This window comes from Sciurus vulgaris, assembly GCF_902686455.1.
Source record: "Sciurus vulgaris genome assembly, chromosome: 6".
NCBI lineage: Eukaryota > Metazoa > Chordata > Mammalia > Rodentia > Sciuridae > Sciurus > Sciurus vulgaris.
This window is the reverse complement of record NC_136466.1, coordinates 143,148,770-143,164,663: the sequence shown is the minus strand read 5'-3', so window position 1 is coordinate 143,164,663 and position 15,894 is coordinate 143,148,770. Positions and strand designations below refer to the sequence as shown.

The following is a 15,894-nucleotide window of genomic DNA, read 5'->3' as shown; positions in this document are numbered from 1 at the left end:
CCGATATTGGTGTCTATACCCATTAGCAACAATGGCTGAACACCCAGAGGAATCAGTCTCTTCAGCACATTTTTTGGGTAGATTTGAAACACCTCAGCTAGAAAGCTTATTTTCATTCCCAAAAAGTTTACTACATTCACTGTAAATCCAAAATACTTTTACACTTACGTAACAGACTATCCGTTTCTCAAAACCTGCCATTGTTAAAGTGGATACAGCTGTCTTTAAAGATAAACAAACAAAGCAACAAGAGTCTAGCTGATGCCAAAAGCAAGTACTCCCCAGACTTAGGGGTGTGGACAAAGGGTATAAGCACCTGAAATAAAAAAATGAATTGCATTCCCAAAGAGCTGAACGTTCTCGACTGACACTGCCTTTACCACATTCATAATATATTTAAAAGAAAGAAGGAAATGATGGATCATTTTGGACACATGAAACTTCCCCAAATAACTATAAAATTAAATCAAATATAAGCAAAAGGGATGTCCTACCATCCCCCCAGAAAACAGTAACCAATGAGATGAGAACTTATAAAGCAATTAGATTCATTCCTGTTTTGTTTCAAATTTTCCATTTTATTCCTTGCTAACACTTGTAATGATTCCACTGCTCTGAGGCCTCGCCCCGCCTTTCCTTCCTGATAGAAATGTGCTGATGCGTTTCTCACAATGAAGGCCAGGTGTGAAGGAGGCAGCTGGGGGCAGAAGGAAGACAAGCCAATGAACAGATCATCAACCAAATGGATAGAGTCCCAGCATGGTTGAACATTGATGGAACTCTGCTGATGCACTGTTTCTAGCTGGTGAGTGAGGAACTGGGGAGTAACTCAGATTCTACATCACCTCAAACACCATGAAGAGCTTCTCATAGTCTCTAAGTCCTCCATGGTGAGTTCTTGATGCTGAACGTGTTGAAGAAGAGTTCATTCTTGCACAGTTACATTTCATGTATGGAATGGAATCTCTTCCAACCTACATAAAACCACCCATATGATGAATCTCCAGGTGGGTCACTGAGTTCATTGATCACAAAGCTCTCTTGATGGTCTCCCTGTGCCTTCAGAGCTCCTGTCCACGCCTGGTGTTCTGTGGCATAGCACCTGGCACACACAGCTGTCATGGAATACCGGCTCACAAAGAAAGTTAGATTACATGACCGATAAATCTGGTTCAGATTAACAAGTCGTCATTCTGTGATGCTCTGTGTGGAAATGAAGAAAAAAATGAAGTCTTATCTAAGTGCTATGATATGAGAACCAAAATCAAGGATCCTGTTTCTCTAAGCAGATTATATTTTCTTCTTAAGAGTCTCTCCAATCTTCCTGAAAGTTTCCATCCTGAGGGACAAAAAGGAGCTATTACTTAAGTTGACCCATTGAGAAAGTGAGAGGGGCGGAGAGGGGCATTGCTATAGTTTAATCTTAGATGCCCCCCAAAGGCCGTGTGTTAAAGACTCAGTCCCCAGTCGATGGTGCTATTGGGGATGGTGGGATATTTAAAAGGCTGGGCCTCCTGGGAAGTCTTAGGCCATTGAGCACGTCCCTTGAAGGGGTTGTGGAACATCCATCTCTTCCCCTCTCTTTGCTTCCCGAACACCACAAGGATGCCATGAGCTTCTTCTGCCCTGTGTTCCTGTTTTTATATACTGTGCTGCTACAGGCTCAAAAGCAATGAGGTCAACTGACCCTGGAATGCAACCTCTAAAACAATGAGCCAAAATAAACCTTTCTTCTCTTTTATTTGATTACCTTTGGTATTTATTACAGTAATGGAAAACTGACTAACGCGGGGGTCTCTTGGAGAATGTAACTCTCTTCCATCTCTGGGGAGAAAGGTACGTCACCACAAGTACATACGATCCTAAATGGTGTGATGACTTCAGTCCCCTTCTTCCATGTTTGTGGGCACTCTCTCTTCTCACCCATACTCCTCAGGGGGTAGATTGCTTTCATCTCCAAGTAGTAGCTGTTTACCCATCTTCTTAGCTCAGCAAGTTGATTAAATGTAAACACAATGAATTCTTTTTTAGTGACTACTTTCTGTTAACACAGGAATAAGATTCATCCTGTTAATGAAACTCCAGGAATACATGTTCAAAAAGGCCCTATTCTCACTCTCGTTTGGAGAATGTTGGACTTAAGAGATCTGAAGATACCAGGGCCAACTTCAGAGGGGAAGTGAACACTGTTCATGCTTGAAAATCTCAGCTCATGCACTTTCAGGTGATGGAAGAAAATCCTAGGTGATAATCTGTCCACTGTCATGAACAGGTCTGATAGTAAGAAACCTAAGAGCCAATGGTCTCTGTAGCTGCTACCCCACCTCCAAACTATCACTCACAACTTCTTGTATCTCATTTCGCCAGCTTGACTCCAGGGCATAAATAGATTTAATATTTTCTCATATTCCTGGAGTCCCCCCAAAATTAACATCCTGATCAATAAATGTCAATTTAATCAAGTCAAATGTAAGAGTAAAGAAATCTTTGAGTGTTCTAATCAGAGAAATATCACAGAGGTCATTAGAAACCACTTGTCCTGTCTTTCAGCAGACTGCAACAAACATTTCCATGCTGATGAGATTTAATCTTTAAAGAAGGTGGAAAAGATCACATTTACATATGGATATATCTACAGAGATATAGGCATATTTACATTTCTTTTCAACTAACACTCTGATTTCAAACAAATATGACATGCTACTTGCCAATATATTATAAAAACAGTACTTATATTCATTCAGGTTTCAAAATGTACTATTTGTCTCCTGGTATATACAGCATTCCTTCACCTGAACCTAAGTCAAAATAGGCATATTACCTTAAAATTTTCCTCTGTGGGGTACATTTTATTAGTTGATTATTTATTTTTTATTTTTACAAACTGCATTTTGATTCATTATACAGAAATGGGTACAATTTTTCCTTTCTATGGTTGTACAGGATGTAGATTCACACCATTCATGTAATCATACATGTACACAGGGTATGTTGTCTGTCTCATTCCACCATCTTTCATAAACCTCCCACCTCATTTCCTGCTACACAATCCAAAGTTCCTCCATTCTTCTCTTACTCCCCCAATCCCCCACCTTCATTATGTATCATCATCCAATTATCAGAAAACATTTGGCCTTTGGTTTTTTGGGATTGGCTTATTTTACTTAGCATGATATTCTCCAATTCCATCCATTTATCTGCAAATGCTACAGTTTTATCCTTCTTTATGGCTGAATAATATTCCATTTTGTATATATACCACAGTGTTGTTATCCATTCGTCTATTGAAGAGCATCTAAGTTGGTTCCACAATATAGCTATTGTGAGTTGAGCTGCTATAAACATTGATGTAGCTGTATTACTATCATATGCTGATTTTAAGTCCTTGGATATAAACTGAGGAATGGGACAACTAGGTCAAAAGGTGGATCAATTTCAAGTTTTCTAAGGAATCACCATACTGCTTTCCAGAGTGGCTGTACCAATTTGCAACTCCACCAGCAATGTATGAATGTGTTGTCCCCACATCCATACCAACACCCATTATTGCTTGTGTTCTTAATGATAGTCATTTTAATTGTAGTGAGATGAAATCTTAGGGTGGTTTTAATTTGCATTTCTCTAATTAGATATTGAGCAGTTTTTCATATATTTGTTAATCACCTGTATATCTTCTTCTGTGAAGAGACTGCCCAATTCCTTAGTCCATTTATTGATTGGGTTCTTTGTATTTTTGGTGTAAAGATTTTTAAGTTCTTTATAAATTTTGGAGATTAGTGCTATATCTGAAGTGCAAGTGGAAAATATTTTCTTCCTCTCTCTAGGCTCTCTTTTCACATTATTGATTGTTTCCTTTTCTGAGAAAAGCTTTTTAGCTTTAATCAACCCCATTTATTGATTCTTGCTTTCATTTCTCATGCTTAGGAGTTTGTTAAGGAAGTCTGCTCCTAAGCCAACATGATGAAGATTCAGTCCTACTGTTTCTTCTATTTGGTGCAGGGTGTCTGGTCTAATTTCTACGTCCTTGATCCATTTTGAGTTGAGTTTTGTGCAGGATGAGAGATAGAGATTTAATTTCATTTTACTGCAAATCATTTCCAATTTTCCCAGCACCATTTGTTGAACAGACTATCTTTTTTCCATTTGGCTCCTTTGTCAAGTATGAGGTAACTGTACTTATGTGGGTATGTCTCTGTGTCTTCTATTCTGTACCATTGGTCTACCTGTCTGTTTTGGTGCCTATACCATGCTGGTTTTGTTACTATTGCTCTGTAGTAGAGTTTAGTGTCTTGTATTGTGATATCTCCTCCTTTACTCTTCCTGCTAATGATTGCTTTAGCTTTTCTGGGTCTCTTATTCTTCCAAATGAATTTCACGATTGCTTTCTCTATTTCTCTGAGGAACATCATTGGGATTTTATTGGAATTGTATTGAATCTGTATAGCATTTTTGGTAGTATGACTATTTTGACAATATTAATTTTGCCTACTCAAGAACATGGGAGATCTTTCCATCTTCTAAGGTTTTCTTCAATTTCTTTCTTTAGTGTTCTGTAGTTTTCATTGTAGAGGTCTTTCACCTCTTTTGTTAGATTGAGTCCCAGTATTTTATTTTTCTTGAGGCTATTATGAATGGAGTGGTTTTCCTAATTTCTCTTTCAGAGGATTTATCACTTATGAATAGAAATGCATTAGTTTTATATGTGTTGATTTTAAAACCTGCTACTTTGCTGATTTCATTTATTAGTTCTAGAAGTTTTCTAGTGGAGTTTTTTGATCCTCTAAATATAGACTCATGTCTTGGGCAAATAGTGATAGACTGAGTTCCTCCTTTCCTATTCATATCCCTTTGAACTTTTGGTCTGTCTGATTGCTCTGACTAGTGTTTCAAGGATGATGTTAGAAGTGGTGAAAGAGGGCATCCCTGCCTTGTTCCAGTTTTTAGGGACAATGCTTTCAGTTTTTTGCCATTAAAAATGATGTTGGCCATGGGCTTAGCATAGCTAGCCTTTACAATGTTGAGGAATATTCCTACTCTTCCTATTTTTTCTAGTGTTTTGAATATGAAGGGGTGCTGTATTTTATCAAATGCTTTTTCAGCATCTATTGAAATAATCATATGATTCATAATTTAAGTCTATTGATGTGATGAATTATGTTTATTGATTTCTGGATATTGAACCCACCTTGCATCCCTGGGATAAACCCCACTTGATCATGGTGCCCTATCATTTTAATATGCTTTTTGTATGCGATTTGCCAGTATTTTGTTAAGGATTTTTGCATCTATGTTCATCAGCAATATTGTTCTAAAGTTTTCTTTCCTTGATGCAGCTTTGTCTTGTTTTGTTATAAAAGTGATACTAGCTTCATAATATACCTTGGTGTGGATCTGTTTTAAGTTTGTGCTTTTGGTATTCTGTGTCTTGTATTGGATTTTTCATTTCATTCTTAAGGTTTGGGAAATTTTCTGATATTATTTCATTGAATAGATTGTTAATTCCTTTGGTTTGTATCTCTGTGCCTTCCTCAATCCCAATAATTCTTAAATTTGGTCTTTTCATGATATTCCATGGATTATTTTAATTATGTACATTCTGAACTCTTTTTCTGACATTTCTACTGCCATACTATCATTGGATTCTATTAATATAGCATCTTGGTTTATTTGGGATACTTTCCTCCCTTGTTTTTTCATGTTGTCCCTGTATCTTCCCCTTTAGCAGTGAGAATCTGAGTTAAGCCCTGTATGTTTATTGTGACCCTGCAGGTTTCCAATAAGTCTCCTTTAAGGGGGAGAGCAATATTAACAGCACCCAATACAAACAATATATAGCCCTTAACCAGGTAGCCCCTATGAGGATGTTAACAGTATTGTCATAATAAAAAGAGAGAATGAGTCTGATTATTATCTATGGTCTAACCAATAGGTTTGCAATGAGATCTACAATTTCTAATGTTGGACAAAGAGGATGGGGAGGGATGTAGAATGTAACTGCTAATGGGATAAGAAGAGAGTATATATAGGTATTAGATCATGGGAAGGGTGAGAGCATGATCAAAAGAAGTTGGTTGTCAGTATGAAAAAAGGGAAAAAGAGACTCTAAGGAAGCAGGTAAATAAAAGAAAAATAGAGTGCAAAAAAATAAATTAAGAAAAATTTAAAATAAAAATAAAAATCTATGGTACAACAGTCATATACTAATCAAACCTTCCAGTCTTCAGTATCTTGATGCAAGAGAGGTACCTGACAGTGAGCTTCCAGTCTCCAGCAGGCATCTCAGCATGGGAGTTTACCCACCTAAAGATGGCAGCTTCCACCTCAGGGATAATTCAAGATGGCTGCACCAGCTTTTTGAACAAGTGGGTAGATGGGGAGCTGCAACTCGGGCAAGTCTGTACAGGATGCAGGTGCCAAATCCACATGTACCCATGTGGGGCACAGGTAGGCTGAGGTTCTGAAGGGGCATGTGATCTCTAGCAGACCAGGGAGTTGGTTTCCAGCTTGCTACCTTCTATGGACTTAAAAATTTGTTCTCAGTTCCTATAATTCTAGAATCCACAGTGTAGGAGGGCTCCGGGCAGCTTCTCTCCATCATTAAGGTTACTTATACTCTCTGTTGTCTTAACATTTCTTCTTCCTTTCCTTTCCTTTATCTTCCTTACTTTCTTTCTTCCTTCCCTAAGAACTTTGCTCATGTCTTTGTTCCATTCTGCTATCTGCATTATTTTTTTTAATTTATTTTTTAAAGTTCTTCACTTAAAACTTTTAAGTTTTGCATACTGGAGATAAGAGATAGGTGTTTCTGCAAAGTAGTATACAAGATTTTTGTGTCAGTTTTCATAGTGAAATTCATGCTCTATTTAAAAAATAGAGTATTTACTTTATGTAGGGAATGCTACAGAGCATATAGTTTCTCAATATGTTCTAAGAATTTGTTTTCTAATGGCACTGAAAACATAGTTTTCCTTAGTCCTCTGGGACATCATAGGAGGGATTCAGGAGACATAAATGATAATTCAGGGGATTTTATATCAGCTTCATTTATTGGTCAGTTTTCTTTTGTGGCTTGTGCCAAAAGGAGAGACTCAACAGTTTGCATCCTTCTAGTAAAGTTTAGAAAATTATTCTTGTTATGAACAAATGGCAGGGTTTTTCTACTAATGAATGTAGCAAGTAAAATAAATTTGCCACTCTTAATTCTCTTATCTTGAAGATCTGTATTTCATTTGATTTTCTTCTACCTGGATCAGCCTACTGATATGGAGAACATCTCCCTGAGAAAGATTTTCTTTACAGGGGAGAACTGGATCATGTCTCAGTCACTGTGGAACTTCAAACTCAGCATAGAGTCTGGTGGATTTTTAATATGCAGTACATGGATTCACTCACTTAGTAATGATTTGGGGGGGAGGTAATGAATAAAGCAGTAAATAAAAGTGAAAAATGATATTCACATTCTAATAAATCCAACTTGAATCTTGTCATTTATTCATAAACATGAGCTCCTTTGGGCCTGACTTTGAGACAGAAACAGATGATTACTCCATAGAGCTGGAGGCAGATAAAATCACCCAAAGGGTTCATTTGGGCATGATGGGACTCACTAATTTACAAACACTAAACTGGTGTTAAGTGCTGTATTAGTAGGGTTCTCCAGAGGAACTGAATCAACAGGAAATATGATTATGAAAAGGAACTTATTAGATTGGCTTACATGACCAGAAGTTGAACAGCCCACAATGGCCATCTTCAGGCTGGAGAACTGGAGGAACAAAAAGTTGCACAGTCCAAGAGGCAGAAGTCCCAGAACAAGAAGGATCAAAAGTGCTACCCTAGTCTGAGGCCAAGGCTTCTAGAAACTATCTGTAGAATCACTGACAGAGTTCTGAAGTTTGGAAGAGTGAAGAAGCAAGAGTCCGATATCCTCAGACAATTGAAGCAGCAATCAAGAACCTATTCAAGAAGAGTCAAGTTTGCATCTGCATCTGCTTCCTTGTTCTTCCAACTTTTATCCCATCCAAGCCACCATCCTATTGGGTGGTGTGGCTCATACTTAGAGAGGGTCTCCACTTCAGTTCACTATCCCACATTCCAATCATTCCTAGACATGCCTTCACTGACACATTCAGAAGCTTCTTAATCATTGGTAGCTCTTAATCCAATCAAGTTGACAATTCAAATTAACCATTCCAAGTACATTTCTGAAGATAAAGGCAATGTGAAGGGCAGAGGGCACTGAACCTGACATAGGCTTGACAGCAGGTTTCATAGACACCCAGTACCTCCCTCACAAAGGATGGAACAGGATGAGAACCAGAAGCTGACGAAGAGTATTAGGCAGGTCCCTAGTGTCCCTGTTCTACTTCACTCTGAGGAGGGGTAACGGTCAGAATGTAAGAGTGCATTTCAAATACTAAAGGTGTCAATCACCAAAAGGAGAGCAATTTTCTGGACAGTTCTAGCAAGGATGTCATGTGACAGAAGAAAGTTTCCCACACAGAAAACTAGCCAGACTGTTTAGGCCAAGGCCACAATCCAAGACACTCAAGCCCACAATGCTGAGCTGACCCTTCGCCAATAACCCCAAAAGGTCCCTTCATTCATTCAAGGGACCTGCCATCCAACATCACGGCTTAAGGAGCCCAAAGTTACCTTAGTGAGGCATCTATTTCTGCCTCTCAAGCTCCATGCTTTCCTCAGTACATTTACCCACTTCCAACACCCAATCCTCAAAGAAAAATGTCAACAACAGACAAGTTCATGTGTTGAAATCGGGCAAGTTCTGGTTCCTAAAGGAAACACTGTTCTGTGAGTGAGGTATTCCCTGCCTCAAAAGGAGAGGGAAATTCAAGATATAACAAGGCACTCCTGTTTCAGTTCTGGAATTTCTTGGAAGCTCCTTAAAGAAAGTGAAATTGTGGGAAATTTTTCTTTTGTCCACTTTTTTGTATTTTCTTTATGTATTACCTGTTATAGTTAAAAAAAGTATTGCTTTTATAGTTAGAAAACTAAACTTTAAGGATAAAGAACATTTACTTCTATTTTCTTCATCACAGTTCTACAATTTAATGGCAGAATTTTTCTGAATTTCTTCTCCAGTTCTCTCTTTTTTAACATATTTTGATATTTTATTATTTGCAAATTGCATTGTCTTTTTGCAGGCATTGTTTTTTCTGTAAAAAAATAATACAGTTCTTTGAATACAAAATGTGACAATGTCTTTCAAATTTAGTGGTGGTGTTAAATGTTATCTATTGCCTCCTGTGTCATAATTTTTTTCTTATGCATCCCTTTATTTTTTTTCAATTCTCTTATTAATGCCTGTTCTTTTGACAGAGTTAACCAAAAGCTCTCCAAACATCCCAAATGTTTCCCTAACAAAAGAAACATATAACAATATATGTAATTATTAGGAAATATAAATTCACCCAGTTTGGATATCCATTCATCTCATGCTTCTCCAAAAGGAGAAAAATAGCCTATATGCAAAGTTAACGAGAAAAAGTGAAATTACTCCCTTTAAGTAATAAGTTGATCATTCTTCTGTGAAGGTATATAATTGGGAAAGAGGTTAAAAAATAAAAGCCAGCATTTCTATTATGGAAAGGAAATCAGATACATAATGCATAAAGGGAGAGATTGAACATAGAGATTCTGATAAACACACTTGCTGGAGCAGTGGCAGAAGAGTGAAGGCCCAGAGAAGCCCTATCGGGGTCAATATGGTGACTGTCAGTCACATGCAGTGACTGAGCATTTGACATTTGGTACACCTAACTAAACTGAGATGTGCTATCAATGTAAAAATGCTCACTGGATTTTCAAAACTTGGTGTGATTAAAAGAACATAAACTATCACATTAATAATTTGCATTCATTATATGATGAAACAGTAACTGTCTGGAGACCTTAGGTTAAAAAATTACCCAAATTAATTTAATCTCTTTTTCATTTTTTTTAACTTAGTTGCTAGAAAATTGAAAGTTGCATATATGACTTGCATTTGTGGTTTACATTGTATTTTTATCACATAGTTTTGTTAAGAGCATGAGACACTTGAGTATTAAGCCAGAGACTTCTAATTATTTAATGTTTTATCTAAAATCTCACAGAATTGTTTTAAGAAAGGAGTTAAGCACAATATTTAGTCGCATGACAAAAATCACAATAATATGATTTTGTTTTTCTCAGTTTTATTTGCAACAAAAAATATGAAGATCACAATAGATCAAGGGTCTAGTTGCTCTCATTTCCAGTCAAGGCTTATTTAATTCTGATTAAAGACTATTATGTCTTTGAGGCTGCTGGCTGCCTCAGCCCCTCCCTCGAGGCTGCTGAGTTCCTCCCTCACCCACTAGGACAAAGTGATAAGGAAGCAGTAGTCAGGATTAAAGAATTTTTAATCATAGATTTTTCTTTTGCCTTTTTTCAAGGGGATTGGAGGGGGAGAGAGAGAAAGCGACAGAAAGCAACACTGAGACAGAGAAGAAGAGAGGGAGGGAGAGGGAGAGAGTGAGGGAGGGGGAGAGAGGGAGGGAGGATTGACACAAAGATTTATTTTAAAAAGTAATTTCCTGTCTCCAAATTGATGAATGAATAAATAAATGCAGGACAATAATATAAAAGCATGCTAGTAGGGAGAGAGGTGTACCAGGGAGTGAGTTACCACAACTATTAGATTTTTTTGGACTTTGTGAGAGTTGGGATATTTGTCACCTTTTTAAAATTTATAATGCTTCGCAATTTCTTTCTCAATTGATATTCACTTTCAAACTTGATTTTGTATTTCTAATTTCCTAAGAACCACGAGACTGTTCCTGCAAACGAGCTTTGTTCTTGCCCCTTCCCACTTAGCTCCAGACACCTGGAGAAAGTCCCTCCTTCCTTCTTCATTCCCAGCCTCCTGCACCAGCTTCCGTCTGAGCTGCTGTCCCTCACTATGGACAGACACAGCCCTTGTTTCCCATGACCCAAATAAGGACCCTCTTGCTCCCCTTCCTCGTGATTCAGAAAGCTTCATTCTCAGGTTCCTGCACGCATCTCCACTAACAAGCACTGCATTCTCTTCCCTCAAAACCCAGTTCTTCCAAAGTCCCCATGTCCTTTTTGTTTGGCAGAAACTCATGGCAGCCCCAACTCTCCCCCTGACAAGGAGGGTCCTGCCAGGTATCTGTATGCCCCTGCCTTGAGGCCATCTCCACTCTGCAATCTTCATGAGGGCAGAAGAGTCTGAACTAATGTCCAGGTACAGAATAAATATTTGTCTTAAAAAATGGCACATACATTAATACTTACTGGTATAAAATTAAATCTTCACTTATGTGATCAACATTTACCTATAATTCAAACTCTCCTACCTCCAGCTAGGCAAATTGCCCTAAAATCCATGAGCTTTGTGAGAAAGACTATATTTTCAATATATTGATATCCTCTTTACTTTTCCATTGTTGAGGTCATTATTTCTAAGTTTTCTTCTCCAATCCTCCCCCTCCCGCTAGTCTCTCACCCCCTAACACCACACACACACACACACACACACACACACACACACACACACACGGTATACTCATATACACTGGGGGAATATGTTGTGAATTGCTGAGGATTATGGTCAGGGTTATACAAAATAAGTAAGTAAATAAATAAATGCAGGATACACATATGCTGTGGTTTGAAAGTGTCCTCTCCGAATTCATGTGTTAGAAAATTAACCTTAAAAATCATATGTTAATATTTAGAGATGGGCCTTTGAGAGATCATGAGGATTAGATGAGTTAATGAGAGAAGAGCCCCAGGATGGCCTTGGTGGCTTTATCAAAAGAGGAGGAGAGACCTCACCAGCATGCTTGTTCTGTCTCACCACGCGACGACCTTCACAAAGTTGTGAGTCAGCAAGAAGTCCTTTCCAGATGTAGACCAGATGCCAGCACCTTAATATTTGACTTCCTGGCTTCCACAACTTTGAGAAATAAAGCTACTTCAGTGAATTCCCCAGTCTCTGGTATTCTGATACAGCAACAACAAAAGGACTAAGACAACACAAAATGAAATACTGTTCAGTCTTAAAAATAAAGGAAATCCTTACTTAAGATACACCATGGATGAATCTTGAGGATGTGACCTTGGCTGACTAGAAACTTGTAATTGTAGAGAACTGAAGCATTGTAGGTAAAGAGCCAAAATTATCCTGGACTATCTTAGGCCCTTTAATGGGCATTTACCTTAATTTTGTATCTGCCCACATTCTCCTATTATGTAAACTTCTCAGAATATGTCACTAAGCTTAGCAGACTCCTAGCCCCCAACAACCCTATAACTAAGGAAATTATGAAGAAATATTTAAAACCTATAGAAGAGATTCCCCATTTTTGCTGTGGCCTGACTATCTGATGTTCCTACCAATGTAATTGGTAAATGTTTTAATTTATGACTTCCTTTTGTTCTGGAACTATAAAAGTTCATAGAACCTCTTCCATAGTGGAACATGTCGTCCAGAGTAACCTGAATCCAGCAAACCTAAATTTTAAATGTTCAACATCTCTAGCAATTAGAGAAATGCAAATAAAAACTACACTGAAATTCCATCACCCTAGTCAGAATGGCAATTATCAAGAATATAAGTAACAATAAATGTTGGCAAGGATATGGGAGAAACAGTAGTCTCCAGAACTGTGAGGAATACATTTCTATTGTTTATTAAAAAGTTAATTAATTAAAGAATTAAAATGAACTTAAAAAGCTAACTCCCAGGGAAGATGGCAGATGCTGAAATGAACGCAGAGTCACCTATTTCCTGCACTTTTCATAACTGTAATCAACAAATCCCACTGTGATTTCCAGATTCCTAGGAGACTAACTCACCAATCAGTCTTTCACAATCACAAAACATACTTATTACGGCATTAAGAGTTCAACAATTGGAAATAGAGCTTTTCTGACTAAACTTCAAATAACAAACTTAAATTAGCCAAAAATTCCATGATCCAAAGCATTCCAGTTAAATGAGATTTATCTATAACATAAACTAAAAGTTCTTTCCATGGACCCTTCCTGGATCATTGACGAATCTGGCTGGTCCTGTTCTCACCTAATTAGAGGCCAAGGCCAGGAATAGTGTCACAGCTGGTGAGGGCACTAAGGGTCGCCCAGTATCGTGCAGTTTGCTTTTTGGAGGAAGCAAAGAAAGGAAAGTAAATTTGCCCTGGCGAGCTGTTTCCAGGACTAGAGAAACTTATGGAATGACTCAAGTCTGAGTTTATTTTTTATGCAATTACTGATTATAAACTTATCGCTTCTGTGATCTTCTCCGCCTTTCTAGTACTACACCTATCAATGGGAATCCGTCTTGACTTAACCTTTTCCCCTTTTCCAACTTCTGCCCTCTTGAGGTTGTTAGTTTGCTCCCCACTTCTTTTGGTTTAACATTCTCAGTCTGAGATATCGTCCTCTGTAGACTGCTTGCTATTCTGGACTGTAAACGTCAAGGTTTAAATTTTGTTATTTAACTCTTCCACTCCATGAATTTCTTGTTTGTCCAAGAAGGCAGCTCTTACCACACATCTGCCATGGATAACTTCTCCCTAACAGGTAGTTTGGACCTCCTGGCCTTTAAAGACAGGGGCTCTGGAATTTTCTCTTCTCAAAAATGGGGTAGTAAGATTATGTAGAAGGAAATAAGAGGGAGGGGGGCATGAAAAAGCATGGAATGAGACAGACATCCTTACCCTATGTACATGTATGATTACACAAATGGTATGAATATACCTTGTGTACAAACCATAGAAATGAAATGATGTATCTCATTTATGTACAATTAATCAAAATACAGTCTATAATAAATAAATAAATAAATAAATAAATAAATAATTTTTTAAAAATGGGGTAGTGAATTCAAGATACTTATACTGTGACATTTAATTAAATATAGAGGATTGTGCATTCAGAACCTACCAGGCTTGCTCTCTAGGGAATGATAAAGCCTAAAATACAGCTTTTGCTTTCAGGATGTTCTTATTTATGGGAGAAGATGAGCCATCAGCACAAAACAATCACAGAAAAGTGCCTGTAAATCAATTTAATGTCACTAAGAGTGACAAGAGGAGTTTAGAGGAAGAGGGACCAAGGAAGGTTGGATTCAATGGGCACCTGCTGCTTTCCTGTCCTGGCACCAGGCCTGAAGGAATGGTTTTGAATAAAATGGACTTTCCTTTCATTGAGGGACTCACCATCTAGCTGGAAAAGCATATAGAACATTCTGACTTCTCAGTGTGGCAATCAGGTCTTTCAGGACAGAATGTAACTAAGCAGAAAAGCAAAGGAGAACAGATTGGATAAACAGGACCAACAAAAGTGTCAAGAGAAGTAATGTGTGGGCTTTCTGGAATTCAGAATGCCCTGTGTAATTCCAAACTGCTAATGCTAAACCGTTTTCATTTTGGAGTGACTGGGGGGACATAGCTCTCCTTTGAATTATGTTACACTTTACTTATTAAGGTCACCTTGTATTTCTGAATCTATCTGAGCCATGATCTTAGAGGAATTCAGAGAGCTTACAGGTGGGCTTCAGATGGAAACCAGGCAGCAAAGACTCACTAAATTGGACAGTTCTCACGTTCCCAGCATGTGACTGAAAATTTAACAAAGCCAACCAGATAAAAATTTTAAAGAATTTAAAAGGAGAATGAATGAAATCTTATTCTTCTCAATATTAATACGTTAAATTCACATACTTGCTTTCAAGTTCACAGAGCTCAAGCCTTATACAATAGTTGCCTCTCCTAAAATCATGGAGAAGAGCAGATCTTACGAATCCTATTTTCCAAACACATTGATTACATTATTAAAACTTAAGAAGGATAGACTCATGGATCAATGGAACAGAGCAGAGAACCCAAATACCCACTTAAAGATGCCTGATTTTTGACAATGGTGCAAAGCAACTTAATGGAAGATGGATGGCCCTTTCAGCAATGATATGGAAGCAATTGGGGAAATGTTAAAAAAAAAAAAAAAAGGCAAAACAAAACAATACAAAGCTCTTAATCTAAATGTTACTTCACATACAAACATTAACTAAAAATGCATTATGAATCCAGGGATAATCTACCACTAAGCTACATCTCAACTCTTTTAAAATTTTTATTCTGAGACAGGGTATCACTAAATTGTCTAGGCTGGCCTTGAATTTGTGATCCTTCTGCCTCAGCTGGGATAACAGGCATGTCCCTCTGGGCTTGGTGTAAATGGTCTCGCTACTAGTTCTTCATTAAATATTTTTCCTGGTATATAGTTTGTCTTATTCTCTTCACATGGGCTTTTTTTCATTTCAGTTAATAGCTTTGTTGAGATATAATCACATGTAATTCACCCATATAAAGTCTCCAACAATCCGATGGCCTTTACTGTATGCACAAAGTGGCACAAATTGTCACCAAAATCAATTTTGGAAAACTTCATCACTCCAAGATGAAATTCCATACTTCACATGGACTTTTGCAGACCAAAAGTTTTTGATACTGATGAGATCAAAATTAGCAGTTTTTCCTCTTATAGAATGCCTAAGTCTGAGAACTCTTTGCTTACTACACCTAAGTTCAGAACACTTTCTCCTAATTTTTATCTAGAATATTTATGCTTTTACATTCTCAAAAAATTCCTTTCATTGAGCTTTCCCTAAAACTCAAAGGGAGTGACATTGTCAACTACCCGGCTTCATCCTAGCATAGCCCCTGGAAGCAGCTCTGAATCAGAAAGAAGTCTCTCAATCTTAATGTCTAGAATCACTGAGAGGCTCTCCTCAGATCTCAACTGCTCAAAATGCAACGCAGAATTATGCTCATTCAGGCCTGGGCAGAGGTGCTTTAAGAGTAGGAGCAAACCCCACAGCCTTCA

At 37.8% G+C, this 15,894-nt stretch overlaps 1 protein-coding gene across 1 annotated transcript in view; it reads right to left on the bottom strand.

Moving 5' to 3' along the window:
• The window catches only part of ADAMTS12 (ADAM metallopeptidase with thrombospondin type 1 motif 12), a 329,970-nt gene that overhangs the window by 158,330 nt on the left and 155,746 nt on the right, over nt 1-15,894 (bottom strand). The gene's annotated exons all lie outside the window — the stretch shown is intronic.